Source organism: Procambarus clarkii, chromosome 14 (genome assembly GCF_040958095.1).
Source record: "Procambarus clarkii isolate CNS0578487 chromosome 14, FALCON_Pclarkii_2.0, whole genome shotgun sequence".
Taxonomy (NCBI): domain Eukaryota; kingdom Metazoa; phylum Arthropoda; class Malacostraca; order Decapoda; family Cambaridae; genus Procambarus; species Procambarus clarkii.
The window spans coordinates 44845608-44859957 of record NC_091163.1 but is presented as its reverse complement, the minus strand read 5'-3'; the positions used below and the strand labels follow the sequence as shown (position 1 = coordinate 44859957).

At 49.2% G+C, this 14350-nt stretch overlaps 2 protein-coding genes across 2 annotated transcripts in view; both read left to right on the top strand.

Moving 5' to 3' along the window:
* The window catches only part of LOC123748120 (uncharacterized), a 252555-nt gene that overhangs the window by 114975 nt on the left and 123230 nt on the right, over positions 1-14350 (top strand). The window lies entirely within an intron of this gene.
* LOC138364625 (uncharacterized) overlaps positions 1-14350 on the top strand; it is a 29197-nt gene that overhangs the window by 5916 nt on the left and 8931 nt on the right. The window lies entirely within an intron of this gene.

Here is a 14350-nt window from a genome sequence, read left to right as displayed (position 1 = left end):
TTAGGGACACTGGCCTGTAGTTCAGTGCCTCCTGCCTATCACCCTTCTTGTATATTGGGACTACATTGGCCGTCTTCCAAATTTTTGGCAGTTCGCCTGTTACCAGTGACTTGTTGTACACTATGGAGAGTGGTAGGCACAGAGCCTCTGCTCCTTCCTTAAGGATCCATGGTGAGATTCCATCCGGGCCTATAGCCTTTGTCACGTCCAAATCTAGCAGATGCTTCCTCACCTCCCACCTGTTATCTCAAACTCCTCACAAGTGGTGTCTGGGTTGGTGTTCCTTCCCTTATCTCTGGGACTTCTTGCTCTGAGGTGAAGACGTCCTGGAATTTCTTATTGAGTTCCTCGCACACTTCCTTGTTGTTTGTAGTGAATCTTTCTGCCCATATCCTCAATTTCATTACCTGTTCCTTCTCTGTTGTTTTCCTCCTGATGTGGCTATGCAGCAGTTTGGGTTGAGTCTTTGCCATGCTCGCTATGTCATTTTCCTATTGCCTCTCTACCTCTCTTCTCACCCTGATGTATTCATCCCTGGCGCTCTGGTATCTTTTTCTGCTCTCTAGTGTTCTGTTGTTTCTATAGTTTCTCCATGCCCTTTTACTTAGCTGCTTTGCTAGCTTGCAACTCTGATTAAGCCATGGGTTTCTCATTTCCATTTCATTTTTTTTCCTTTTGGACTGGGACGTACTTGCCTGCTGCCTCCTTACCCTTCTGTGTGATGTAGTCCATCATGTCTTGAACCGTCTTTCATCTGAGCTGTATTTCCCAAGCTATTTCAGTTATGAATTTTCTCATCTTTTCATAGTTTCCCTTCCAGAATGCCGGCCTCTTGTTTTCTGGTCCCTTCCTTGAGTACATTAACCCTTCTTCGACCAGATACTCAAACAACAGTACACTGTGATCACTCATACCCACGGGGGCTTCAAGACCGATTTCCCTTATGTCTGAATCGTTCAGAGTGAATACTAGGTCGAGTCTTGCTGGTTCATCGTTGCCTCTCATTCTCATGGGACCCTTGACATGCTGACTTAAAAAGTTTCTAGTCGTCACCTCTAGCAGTCTCGCTCTCTATGTTTCCTCCCCTCCGTGTGGTTCTCTGTTTTCCCAGTCTATCCTTCCATGATTAAAGTCCCCCATGATGAGCACAGGTGTGTTGTGATGGTTGTTAATGTGCTGGTTGTGGTAGGTGTGTTGTGGTGGTTGTTAATGTGCTGGTTGTGTAGGTGTGTTGTGGTGGTTGTTAATGTGCTGGTTGTGTAGGTGTATTGTGGTGGTTGTTAATGTGCTGGTTGTGGTAGGTGTGTTGTGGTGGTGGTTAATGTGCTGGTTGTGTAGGTGTGTTGTGGTGGTTGTTAATGTGCTGGTTGTGGTAGGTGTGTTGTGGTGGTTGTTAATGTGCTGGTTGTGGTAGGTGTGTTGTGGTGGTTGTTAATGTGCTGGTTGTGTAGGTGTGTTGTAGTGGTAGTTAATGTGCTGGTTGTGAAGGTGTGTTGTGGTGGTTGTTAATGTGCTGGTTGTGGTAGGTGTGTTGTGGTGGTTGTTAATGTGCTGGTTGTGTAGGTGTGTTGTGGTGGTGGTTAATGTGCTGGTTGTGTAGGTGTGTTGTGGTGGTAGTTAATGTGCTGGTTGTGTAGGTGTGTTGTGGTGGTTGTTAATGTGCTGGTTGTGTAGGTGTGTTGTAGTGGTAGTTAATGTGCTGGTTGTGTAGGTGTGTTGTGGTGGTTGTTAATGTGCTGGTTGTGGTAGGTGTGTTGTGGTGGTTGTTAATGTGCTGGTTGTGTAGGTGTGTTGTGGTGGTTGTTAATGTGCTGGTTGTAGTAGGTGTGTTGTGGTGGTTGTTAATGTGCTGGTTGTGGTAGGTGTGTTGTGGTGGTTGTTAATGTGCTGGTTGTGGTAGGTGTGTTGTGGTGGTTGTTGATGTGCTGGTTGTGGTAGGAGTGCTGTGGTGGTTGTTAATGTGCAGGTTGTGGTAGATGTGTTAATGTGCTGGTTATAGTAGGTGTGTTGTGGTGGTTGTGTGTGTGGTGGTTGTGTGTGTGTGTGTGGTGGTTATGTGTGTGTGTGTGGTGGTTGTGTGTGTGGTGGTTGTGTGTGTGTGTGTGGTGTTTATGTGTGTGTGTGTGGTGGTTGTGTGTGTGTGTGTGTGTGTGGTGGTTGTGAGTGTGGTGGTTGTGAGTGTGGTGGTTCTGTGTGTGGTGGTTGTGAGTGTGGTGGTTGTGTATGTGTGTGTGGTGGTTGTGTGTGTATGTGTGTGTGGTGGTTGTGTGTGTGTGTGTGTGTGTGGTGGTTGTGTGTGTGTGTGTGGTGGTTGTGTGTGTGTGGTGGTTGTGAGTGTGATGGTTGTGTGTGTGGTGGTTGTGTGTGTGGTGGTTGTGTGTGTGGTGGTTGTGTGTGTGGTGGTTGTGTGTGTGGTGGTTGTGTGTGGTGGTTGTGAGTGTGGTGGTTGTGTGTGTGGTGGTTGTGAGTGTGGTGGTTGTGTGTGTGGTGGTTGTGTGTGTGGTGGTTGTGTGTAGTGGTTGTGAGTGTGGTGGTTGTGTGTGTGGTGGTTGTGAGTGTGGTGGTTGTGTGTGTGTAGTGGTTGTGTGTGTGTGTGGTAGTTGTGAGTGTAGTGGTTGTGTGTGTGGTGGTTGTGGGTGTGGTGGTTGTGAGTGTTGTGGTTGTGAGTGCGGTGGTTGTGAGTGTGGTGGTTGTGTGTGTGGTGGTTGTGAGTGTGGTGGTTGTGTGTGTGTGTGTGTGGTAGTTGTGAGTGTGGTGGTTGTGTGTGTGGTGGTTGTGAGTGTGGTGGTTGTGTGTGTGGTGGTTGTGTGTGTGGTGGTTGTGGTGTGGTGGTTGTGTGTGTGATGGTTGTGTGTGTGGTGGTTGTGTGTGTGGTGGTTGTGTGTGTGGTGGTTGTGAGTGTGGTGGTGGTGTGTGTGTGGTGGTTGTGTGTGTGGTGGTTGTGATTGTGGTGGGTGTGAGTGTGTGGTGGTTGTGAGTGTGGTGGTTGTGAGTGTGGTGGTTGTGTGTGTGTGGTGGTTGTGAGTGTGGTGGTGGTGTGTGGTGGTTGTGTGTGTGGTGGTTGTGTGTGTGGTGGTTGTGTGTGTGGTGGTTGTGTGTGTGGTGGTTGTGTGTGTGTGGTGGTTGTGTGTGTGGTAGTTGTGAGTGTGGTGGTGGTGTGTGTCGTGGTGGTGTGTGGTGGTTGTGAGTGTGGTGGTTGTGTGTGTCGTGGTGGTGTGTGGTGGTTGTGAGTGTGGTAGTTGTGAGTGGTGGTTGTGAGTGTGGTTGTTATGTGTGTGGTGATTGTGTGTGTGTGGTGGTTGTGAGTGTGGTGGTTGTGTGTGTGGTGGTTGTGAGTGTGGTGGTTGTGTGTGTGTGGTGGTTGTGTGTGTGGTGGTTGTGTGTGTGGTAGTTGTGAGTGTGGTGGTTGTGTGTATATGGTGGTTGTGTGTGTGGTTGTGAGTGTCATGGTTGTGTGTGTGGTGGTTGTGTATGTGGTGGTTGTGTGTGTGTGGTGGTTGTGTGTGTGTGTGGTGGTTGTGAGTGTGGTGGTTGTGAGTGGTAGTTGTGTGTGTGGTGGATGTGTAATGGTGGTTGTGTGTGTGAGTGTGGTGGTTGTGTGTGGTGGTTGTGTGTGTGTGTGTGTGGTGGTTGTGTGTGTGTGTGGTGGTTATATGTGTGTGTGGTGGTTGTGTGTGTGATGGTTGTGTGTGGTGGTTGTGTGTGTGGTGGTTGTTAGTGTGGTGGTTGGGAGTATGGTGGTTGTGTGTGTGGTGGTTGTGAGTGTGGTGGTTGTGTGTGTGATGGTGGTGTGTGTGGTGGTTGTGTGTGTGGTGGTTGTGTGTGTGGTGGTTGGGAGTATGGTGGTTGTGTGTGTGGTGGTTGTGAGTGTGGTGGTTGTGAGTGCGGTGGTTGTGTGTGTGGTGGTTGTGTGTGTGTGGTGGTTGTGTGTGTGTGGTGGTTGTTAGTGTGGTGGTTGTGAGTATGGTGGTTGTGTGTGGTGGTTGTCAGTGTGGTGGTTGTGTGTGTGGTGGTTGTGTGTGTGGTGGTTGTGTGTGTGGTGGTTGTGCGTGTGGTGGTTGTGTGTGGTGGTTGTGAGTGTGGTGGTTGTAAGTGTGGTGGTTGTGAGTGTGGTGGTTGTGAGTGTGGTGGTTGTGTGTGTGGTAGTTGTGTGTGTGGTGGTTGTGTGTGTTGGTTGTGAGTGTGGTGGTTGTGAGTGTGGTGGTTGTGTGTGTGGTGGTTGTGAGTGGTGGTTGTGAGTGTGGTGGTTGTGTGTGTGTGTGGCGGTTGTGTGTGTGTGGTAATTGTGTGAGTGGTGGTTGTGTGTGTGGTGGTTGTGTGTGTGGTGGTGGTTGTGTGTGTGGTGGTGGTTGTGAGTGTGGTGGTTGTGTTTGTGGTGGTGGTGTGTGTGGTGGTTGTGAGTGTGGTGGTTGTGTGTGTTGTGGTGGTGGTGTCTGGTGGTTGTGTGTGTGTGTGTGTGTGTGTGGTGGTTGTGTGTGTGTGGTTTTTGTGTGTGTGTGTGTGTGTGGTGGTTGTGTGTGTGGTGGTTGTGTGTGTGGTGGTTGTGTGGTGGTGGTTGTGTGTGTGTGTGTGGTGGTTGTGTGTGTGTGTGTGGTGGTTGTGTGTGTGGTGGTTGTGTGTGTGGTGGTTGTGAGTGTTGTGGTTGTTAGTGTGGTGGTTGTGTGTGTGGTGGTTGTGAGTGTGGTGGTTATGTGGTGGTGGTTGTGTGTGTGTGGTGGTTGTGTGTGTGGTGGTTGTATGTGTGATGGTTGTGTGTGTGGTGGTTGTGAGTGTGGTGGTTGTGTGTGTGGTGGTTGTGAGTGTGGTGGTTGTGTGTGGTGGTTGTGTGTGTGTGCGTGTGTGGTGGTTGTGTGTGTGTGTGTGTGTGGTGGTTGTGTGTGTGTGTGGTGGTTATGTGTGTGGTGGTTGTGTGTGTGATGGTTGTGTGTGTTATGGTGTGTGTGTGGTGGTTGTGTGTGTGGTGGTTGAGTGTGTGGTGGTTGTGTGTGTGTGAGTGTGGTGGTTGTGAGTGTGGTGGTTGTGAGTGTGGTGGTTGTGTGTGGTGGTTGTGTGTGGTTGTTGTGTGTGTGGTGGGTGTGGGTGTGGTGGTTGCGAGTGTGGTGGTTGTGAGTGTGGTGGTTGTGAGTGTGGTGGTTGTGAGTGTGGTGGTTGTGAGTGTGGTGGTTGTGTGTGTGGTGGTTGTGTGTGTGTGTGTGGTGGTTGTGTGTGTGGTGGTTTTGTGTGTGGTGGTTTTGTGTGTGGTGGTTGTGAGTGTGGTGGTTGTGTGTGGTGGTTGTGTGTGGTTGTTGTGTGTGTGGTGGGTGTGTGTGTGGTGGTTGTGAGTGTGGTGGTTGTGAGTGTGGTGGTTGTGAGTGTGGTGGTTGTGTGTGTGGTGGTTGTGAGTGTGGTGGGTGTGTGAGTGTGTGTGGTGGTTGTGTGTGTGGTGGTTGTGAGTGTGGTGGTTGTGAGTGTGGTGGTTGTGTATGTGGTGGTTGTGTGTGTGGTGGTGGTGTGTGTGGTGGTTGTGTGTGTGGTGGTGGTTGTGAGTGTGGTGGTTGTGTATGTGGTGGTTGTGTGTGTGGTGGTGGTGTGTGTGGTGGTTGTGTGTGTGGTGGTGGTTGTGAGTGTGGTGGTGGTGTGGTGGTTGTGTGTGTGTGTGGTGGTTGTGTGTGTGTGTGTGTGGTTGTTGTGTGTGTGTGTGGTGGTTGTGTGTGTGGTGGTTGTGTGGTGGTGGTTGTGTGTGTGTGTGTGTGGTGGTTGTGTGTGTGGGGGTTGTGTGTGTGGTGGTTGTGTGTGTGTGGTGGTTGTGTGTGGTGGTGGTTGTGTGTGTGTGTGTGTGTGGTGGTTGTGTGTGTGGTGGTTATGTGTGTGGTGGTTGTGTGTGTGGTGGTTGTGTGGTGGTGGCTGTGTGTGTGGTGGTTGTGTGGTGGTGGTTGTGTGTGTGTGTGTGTGGTGATTGTGTGTGTGGTGGTTGTGTGGTGGTGGTTGTGTGGTGGTGGTTGTGTGTGTGTGTGTGTGGTGATTGTGTGTGTGGTGGTTGTGTGTGTGTGTGTGTGGTGATTGTGTGTGTGGTGATTGTGTGTGTGGTGGTGGTTGTGTGTGTGGTGGTTGTGTGGTGGTGGTTGTGTGTGTGTGTGTGTGTGTGTGGTGATTGTGTGTGTGGTGGTTGTGTGTGTGGTGGTTATGTGTGTGGTGGTTGTGTGTGTGGTGGTTGTGTGTGTGATGGTTGTGTGTGTGATGGTTGTGTGTGGTGGTTGTGTTTGTGGTGGTTGTGTGTGTGGTGATTGTGTGTGTGGTGATTGTGTGTGTGGTGGTTGTGTGTGTGGTGATTGTGTGTGTGGTGATTGTGTGTGTGGTGGTTGTGTGTGTGGTGGTTGTGTTTGTGGTGGTTGTGTGTGTGGTGGTTGTGTGTGTGATGGTTGTGTGTGTGATGGTTGTGTGTGGTGGTTGTGTGTGTGGTGGTTGTGTGTGTGGTGGTTATGTGTGTGGTGGTTGTGTGTGTGTGGTGGTTGTGTGTGATGGTTGTGTGTGTGGTGGTTGTGTGTGTGTGGTGGTTATGTGTGTGGTGGTTGTGTGTGCGGTGGTTATGTGTGTGGTGGTTGTGTGTGTGATGGTTGTGTGTGCGGTGGTTATGTGTGTGGTGGTTGTGTGTGTGATGGTTGTGAGTGTTGTGGTTGTGTGTGTGTGGTGGTTGTGTGTGTGATGGTTGTGTGTGGTGGTTGTGTGGTGGTGGTTGTGTGTGTGTGTGTGTGTGGTGGTTGTGTGTGTGGTGGTTGTGTGTGTGGTGGTTGTGAGTGTTGTGGTTGTGAGTGTGGTGGTTGTGTGTGTGGTGGTTATGTGTGGTGGTTGTGTGTGTGGTGGTTGTGAGTGTGGTGGTTGTGTGTGTGGTGGTTATGTTTGGTGGTTGTGTGTGTGGTGGTTGTGTGTGTGTGTGTGTGTGGTGGTTGTGTGTGTGTGTGTGATGGTTGTGTGTGTGGTGGTTGTGTGTGGTGGTTGTGTGTGTGGTGGTTGTGAGTGTTGTGGTTGTGAGTGTGGTGGTTGTGTGTGTGGTGGTTATGTGTGGTGGTTGTGTGTGTGATGGTTGTGTGTGTGGTGGTTGTGTGTGTGGTGGTTATGTGTGGTGGTTGTGTGGTGTGGTGGTTGTGTGTGTGGTGGTTGTGTGTGGTGGTTGTGAGTGTGGTGGTTGTGAGTGTGGTGGTTGTGTGTGTGTGGTGGTGGTGTGTGGTGGTTGTGTGTGTGGTGGTTGTGAGTGTGGTGGTTGTGTGTGTGGTGGTTGTGAGTGTGGTGGTTGTGTGTGTGGTGGTTATGTGTGGTGGTTGTGTGTGTGGTGGTTGTGTGTGTGGTGGTTGTGTGTGTGGTGGTTGTGTGTGTGGTGGTTATGTGTGGTGGTTGTGTGTGTGTGGTGGTTGTGTGTGTGTGGTGGTTGTGTGTGTGTGGTGGTTGTGTGTGTGTGGTGGTTGTGTGTGTGGTGGTTGTGTGTGGTGGTTGTGAGTGTGGTGGTTGTGAGTGTGGTGGTTGTGTGTGTGTGGTGGTGGTGTGTGGTGGTTGTGTGTGTGATGGTTGTGTGTGTGATGGTTGTGTGTGTGATGGTTGTGTGTGTGGTGGTTGTGTGTGTGGTGGTTATGTGTGGTGGTTGTGTGTGTGGTGGTTGTGTGTGTGGTGGTTGTGTGTGTGGTGGTTGTGTGTGTGGTGGTTATGTGTGGTGGTTGTGTGTGTGTGGTGGTTGTGTGTGTGTGGTGGTTGTGTGTGTGTGGTGGTTGTGTGTGTGTGGTGGTTGTGTGTGTGGTGGTTGTGTGTGTGGTGGTTGTGTGTGTGTGGTGGTTGTGTGTGTGGTGGTTGTGTGTGGGGTGGTTGTGTGTGTGTGGTGGTTGGGTGTGTGTGGTGGTGGTGTGTGTGGTGGTTGTGAGTGTGGTGGTTGTGTGTGTTGTGGTGGTGGTGTGTGGTGGTTGTGTGTGGTGGTTGTGAGTGTGGTGGTTGTGAGTGTGGTGGTTGTGTGTGTGTGGTGGTGGTGTGTGGTGGTTGTGTGTGTGGTGGTTGTGAGTGTGGTGGTTATGTGTGGTGGTTGTGTGTGTGGTGGTTGTGTGTGTGGTGGTGTGTGTGTGTGGTGGTTGTGTGTGTGTGGTGGTTGTGTGTGTGGTGGTTGTGTGTGTGTGGTGATTGTGTGTGTGGTGGTTGGGTGTGTGTGGTGGTTGTGAGTGTGGTGGTTATGTGTGGTGGTTGTGTGTGTGGTGGTTGTGTGTGTGGTGGTGGTGTGTGGTGGTTGTGTGTGTGGTGGTTGTGAGTGTGGTGGTTGTGTGTGTGGTGATTGTGTGTGTGGTGGTTGTGAGTGTGGTGGTTGTTTGTGTGGTTGTTATGTGTGGTGGTTGTGTGTGTGTGTGGTGGTTGTGAGTGTGGTGGTTGTGTATGTGTGGTGGTTGTGTGTGTGTGGTGGTTGTGTGTGTGGTGGTTGTGTGTGTGTGGTTGTTGTGTGTGTGTGGTGGTTGTGTGTGTGTGGTGGTTGTGTGTGTGGTGGTTGTGTGTGTGGTGGTTGTGTGTGTGGTGGTGGTGTGTGGTGGTTGTGTGTGTGGTGGTTGTGTGTGTGGTGGTGGTGTGTGGTGGTTGTGTGTGTGGTGGTGGTGTGTGGTGGTTGTGTGTGTGGTGGTTGTGAGTGTGGTGGTTGTGTGTGTGTGGTGGTGGTGTGTGGTGGTTGTGTGTGTTGTGGTGGTGGTGTGTGGTGGTTGTGTGTGTGGTGGTTGTGTGTGTGGTTGTGGTGGTTGTGTGTGTGTGGTGGTTGTGAGTGTGGTGGTTTTGTGTGTGTGGTGGAGGTGTGTGGTGGTTGTGTGTGGTGGTTGTGAGTGTGTGGTGGTGGTGTGTGGTGGTTGTGTGTGTGGTGGTTGTGAGTGTGGTGGTTGTGTGTGGTGGTGGTGTGTGGTGGTTGTGTGTGTGTGGTGGTTGTGTGTGTGGTGGTTGTGAGTGTGGTGGTTGTGAGTGTGGTGGTTGTGTGTGTGTGTGGTGGTGTGTGGTGGTTGTGTGTGTGGTGGTTGTGAGTGTGGTGGTTGTGTGTGTGGTGGTGGTTGTGTGTGTGTGTGTGGTGGTGGTTGTGTGTGTGTGGTGGTTGTGTGTGTGGTGGTGGTAGTGTGTGTGTGGTTTTGTGTGTGTGGTGGTGGTGGTGTGTGTGGTGGTTGTGTGTGGTGGCGGTGTGTGTGTGGTGGTTGTGTGTGGTGGCGGTGTGTGTGTGGTGGTTGTGTGTGGTGGTGGTGGTGGTGTGTGTGGTGGTGGTGGTGTGTGTGGTGGTGGTGTGTGTGTGGTGGTGGTGGTGTGTGTGGTGGTTGTATGTGTGTGGTGGTGGTTGTGTGTGTGGTGGTGGTGGTGTGTGTGGTGGTTGTGTGTGTGTGGTGGTGGTGGTGTGTGTGGTGGTGGTTGTGTATGTGGTGGTGTGTGTGGTGGTGGTGGTGTGTGTGGTGGTTGTGTGTGTGTGGTGGTTGTGTGTGTGGTGGTGGTTGTGTGTGTGTGGTGGTGGTGTGTGGGTGGTGGTGGTGGTGTGTGTGGTGGTTGTGTGTGTGTGGTGGTGGTGGTGTGTGTGGTGGTTGTGTGTGTGTGGTGGTGGTTGTGTGTGTGGTGGTGGTGGTGTGTGTGGTGGTTGTGTGTGTGTGGTGGTTGTGTGTGTGGTGGTGGTTGTGTATGTGGTGGTGGTTGTGTGTGTGTGGTGGTTGTGTGTGTGTGGTGGTGGTTGTGTGTGTGGTGGTGGTTGTGTGTGTGGTGGTGGTTGTGTGTGTGGTGGTGGTTGTGTGTGTGGTGGTGGTTGTGTGTGTGGTGGTGGTTGTGTGTGTGTGGTGGTGGTTGTGTGTGTGTGGTGGTTGTGTGTGTGTGGTGGTGGTGGTGTGTGTGGTGGTTGTGAGTGTGGTGGTGGTTGTGAGTGTGGTGGTGGTGTGTTGTGGTGGTTGTGAGTGTGGTGGTTGTGAGTGTGGTGGTTGTGAGTGTGGTGGTTGTGAGTGTGATGGTTGTGTGTGTGGTGGTTGTGTGTGTGGTGGTTGTGAGTGTAGTGGTTGTGTGTGTGGTGGTTGTGAGTGTGGTGGTTGTGAGTGTGGTGGTTGTGAATGTGGTGGTTGTGTTGTGGTGGTTGTGAGTGTGGTGGTTGTGAGTGTGGTGGTTGTGAGTGTGGTGGTTGTGAGTGTGATGGTTGTGTGTGTGGTGGTTGTGTGTGTGGTGGTTGTGAGTGTAGTGGTTGTGTGTGTGGTGGTTGTGTGTGTGGTGGTTGTGAGTGTGGTGGTTGTGAGTGTGGTGGTTGTGTTGTGGTGGTTGTGAGTGTGGTGGTTGTGTGTACTCACCTAGTTGTACTTACCTAGTTGTGTTTGCGGGGGTTGAGCTCTGGCTCTTTGGTCCCGCCTCTCAACTGTCAATCAACAGGTGTACAGGTTCCTGTGCCTATTGGGCTCTATCATATCTACACTTGAAACTGTGTATGGAGTCAGCCTCCTCCACATCACCTCCTAATGCATTCTATTTGTCAACCACTCTGACACTAAAGAAGTTCTTTCTAATATCTCTGTGGCTCATTTGGGCACTTAGTTTCCACCTGTGTCCTTTTGTGCGTGTGCCCCTTGTGTTAAATAGCCTGTCTTTATCTACCCTATCAATTCCTTTCAGAATTTTGACACTGACCACAGGTAATAATGGTGCTGACACTGACCGCAGGTGATAATGGGGCTGACACTGACCACAGGTGATAATGGGGCTGACACTGACCACAGGTGATAATGGGGCTGACACTGACCACAGGTGATAATGGGGCTGACACTGACCACAGGTGATAATGGGGCTGACACTGACCACAGGTGATAATGGGGCTGACACTGTCCACAGGTGATAATGGGGCTGACACTGACCACAGGTGATAATGCGGCTGACACTGACCACAGGTGATAATGCGGCTGACACTGACCACAGGTGATAATGGGCCTGACACTTTCCACATCTATATGGTAAATTGACTTTGGGAGAGATTAAAACCCTTGCGGGTCTTTGTTGGTGTCAATCATGGACTTAACGTGAGTCTTGCTAGAATGTTTTATGTATCATTTATACGCTCTGTGATTGACTACAATGCTCTACATCTCACACTGTAAACTGACAAAGAGCTGAAATCTCTTGAAACCTTGCAAAATGAAGCTATGCGTCTCATCCTTGGGGTTCCAAAGTCCACGAGAATAGTTAATATGAGAGCAGAGTTAAAATTACCTACCATAAGTGAGAGAATTTTGTCTATTAGCATAGTTTTCGGCGTGAAGGCATTGAGTAGATCTAGACAACACATGAAGTTTCAAGCTAAACTTTCTAATATGCTGCACTCAACTGAGGTCTATAGAAGAACGAAATCTGATTATGTATATTGGTTCTACAAGGTAGCCAACTCCATCAAAATATTATATATGTACCCAACTCAACTAATGATTAATCAGCCAATTACTCCATGGGATAACTGGGATCTATCAGTTGATTTTGTAAATGCGCCCAAGAAAGATAGTGTGCACACTACATTATTAAAACAGTTAACACTGAAAAGCATCACTGAAAGTACTCAGAGTATGGGTAACGATGTGTATCAGTGCTATACCGACGGCTCTGTAGAAGAAGGTGGACGATGTACCGGATGTGCATGTAACATATTTGAACAATCTTCTCTCGTACATACAGCAATGAAGCGCGTCAATGACTGGGCAAGTACAACTCAAACCGAACTTGCAGGCATATACCTTGCCACTGAATTTTTAAAAGACAAAGGCAGTGGACTTACGTACTGTGACTCGCAGAGTGCACTCCTGGCATTGAACGCACATTGTAGGGACACCCAGAAAATAGTCAGTGATATTCGAATGAATGTCTTAGCTGCCAAAGAAAACAGATTTGAGATTAAATTCCTATGGATACCATCACATGTTGGCATCTCAAGGCATGACACTGTTGATATGCTTGCTAAGTCAGCCTGCAGAAAACCAGTGGTAGAAATTGATATGGGTGTTTCATTAGCAGTGACAAAGAGAATACTTAAACAAATATCTAATGAAAATCTCACCGACCTAACAAATTCTCAAAGACCTGAAAGTTGTAGCATTAAATATTATGATAGATATCGTGAGGAGACATTCACATATGGGACTAATAGAACAAGAACCCGGCAATGTGATGTTATAGTGGCCAGAATACGCCTGGGATATAGACGTATCTGGCAGCTTTCTCAAAACCCAAATGTCGAGTACACAATGTGTCAACTTTGTGAAAGAGAAAACATGCACTCTCTTGAACATTATATTGTAGAATGTCCCATACTGACTGACTTTCGCCCTCCTGGGCTAAGGTATGCTGAACTCTGTAATTACTATATGAGTACTGGAACACTTGATGATATATTGGACTTGTATCCAAGATTGACCATGTAATATATAAATCATACAATGTATATATATGATGTAACTATATAACCTGAGCTTGTAAAAGCACCTTCATCACCTTCAGTGATTAAGGGCTTAGTTGCACACTAGTTTCTTTATCAGCTACCTCACCCTGTCAGGGTAAATGAGACAAATGTATGTGAATGCATGTGTGTGTGTATATATGTATGTATATGTGTGTGTGTATGTATATGTATGGGTATAAAGTATATATGGAAGCTGATCAGAGTTACATTTCACCATTGTGAATGTACATTAATGACACTATGTAAAAGACACATCAAACACTTTATGTAGGGCATACGTAAATCTGTGTACCTATGTATTTACGTATGTAGGTTAGCTTAGCATTTTAAAAGCACCGAATCACCTTCTGTGGTTGAGTGTTCAATAAACCCTTGAACTATATGTTTAACACTTCTCTAACCCTGTCCATGGAGGACAGAAGAAAATGTATATATGATGGTTAGCATTGTAAATGTGTGGCCACGTCTGTGGTAGAAAAAAAAACTTTCCACAGGTGATAATGGGGCTGACACTGACCACAGGTGACAATGGGGCTGACACTGTCCACAGGTGATAATGGTGCTGACACTGTCCACAAGTGATAATTGAGCTGACACTGACCACAGGTCATAATGGGGCTGACACTGACCACAGGTGACAATGGGGCTGACACTGTCCACAGGTGATAATGGTGCTGACACTGTCCACAAGTGATAATTGAGCTGACACTGACCACAGGCTATAATAAGGCTGACACTGTCCACAGGTGATAATGGTGCTGACACTGTCCACAAGTGATAATTGAGCTGACACTGACCACAATTGATAATGAGCCTGACACTGTCCACAGGTGATAATGGTGCTGACACTGTTCACAGGTGATAATGGTGCTGACACTGTCCACAGGTGATAATGGTGCTGACACTGTCCACAGGTGATAATGGTGCTGACACTGTCCACATGTGATAATGGTGCTGACACTGTCCACAGGTGATAATGGTGCTGACACTGTCCACAGGTGATAATGGTGCTGACACTGTCTACATGTGATAATGGTGCTGACACTGTCCACAGGTGATAATGGTGCTGACACTGTCCACAGGTGGTAATGGGGCTGACACTGTCCACAGGTGATAATGGTGCTGACACTGTCCATATGTGATAATGGTGCTGACACTGTCCACAGGTGATAATGGTGCTGACACTGTCCACAGGTGGTAATGGGGCTGACACTGTCCACAGGTGATAATGGTGCTGACGCTGTCCATATGTGATAATGGTGCTGACACTGTCCATATGTGGTAATGGGGCTGACACTGTACACATGTGATAATGGGGCTGACACTGTCCACATGTGATAATGGTGCTGACACTGTCCACAGGTGATAATGGTGCTGACACTGTCCACAGGTGATAATGGGGCTGACACTGTCCACAGGTGATAATGGAGCTGACACTGTCCACAGGTGATAATGGGGCTGACACTGACCACAGGTGGTAATGGGGCTGACACTGTACACATGTGATAATGGTGCTGACACTGTCCACAGGTGATAATGGGGCTGACACTGACCACAGGTGGTAATGGGGCTGACACTGTCCATATGTGATAATGGTGCTGACACTGTCCATATGTGATAATGGGGCTGACACTGTCCACATGTGATAATGGTGCTGACACTGTCCACAGGTGATAATTGAGATGACACTGTCCACAGGTGATAATGGTGCTGACACTGACCACAGGTGGTAATGGGGCTGACACTGTCCACATGTGATAATGGGGCTGTCACTGACCACAGGTGATAATGGGGCTACTGACCACAGGTGATAATAGGGCTGACACTGACCACAGGTGATAATTGGGCAAACACTGTCCACAGGTGATAATTGAGCTGACACTGACCACAGGTGATAATGGGGCTGACACTGACCAC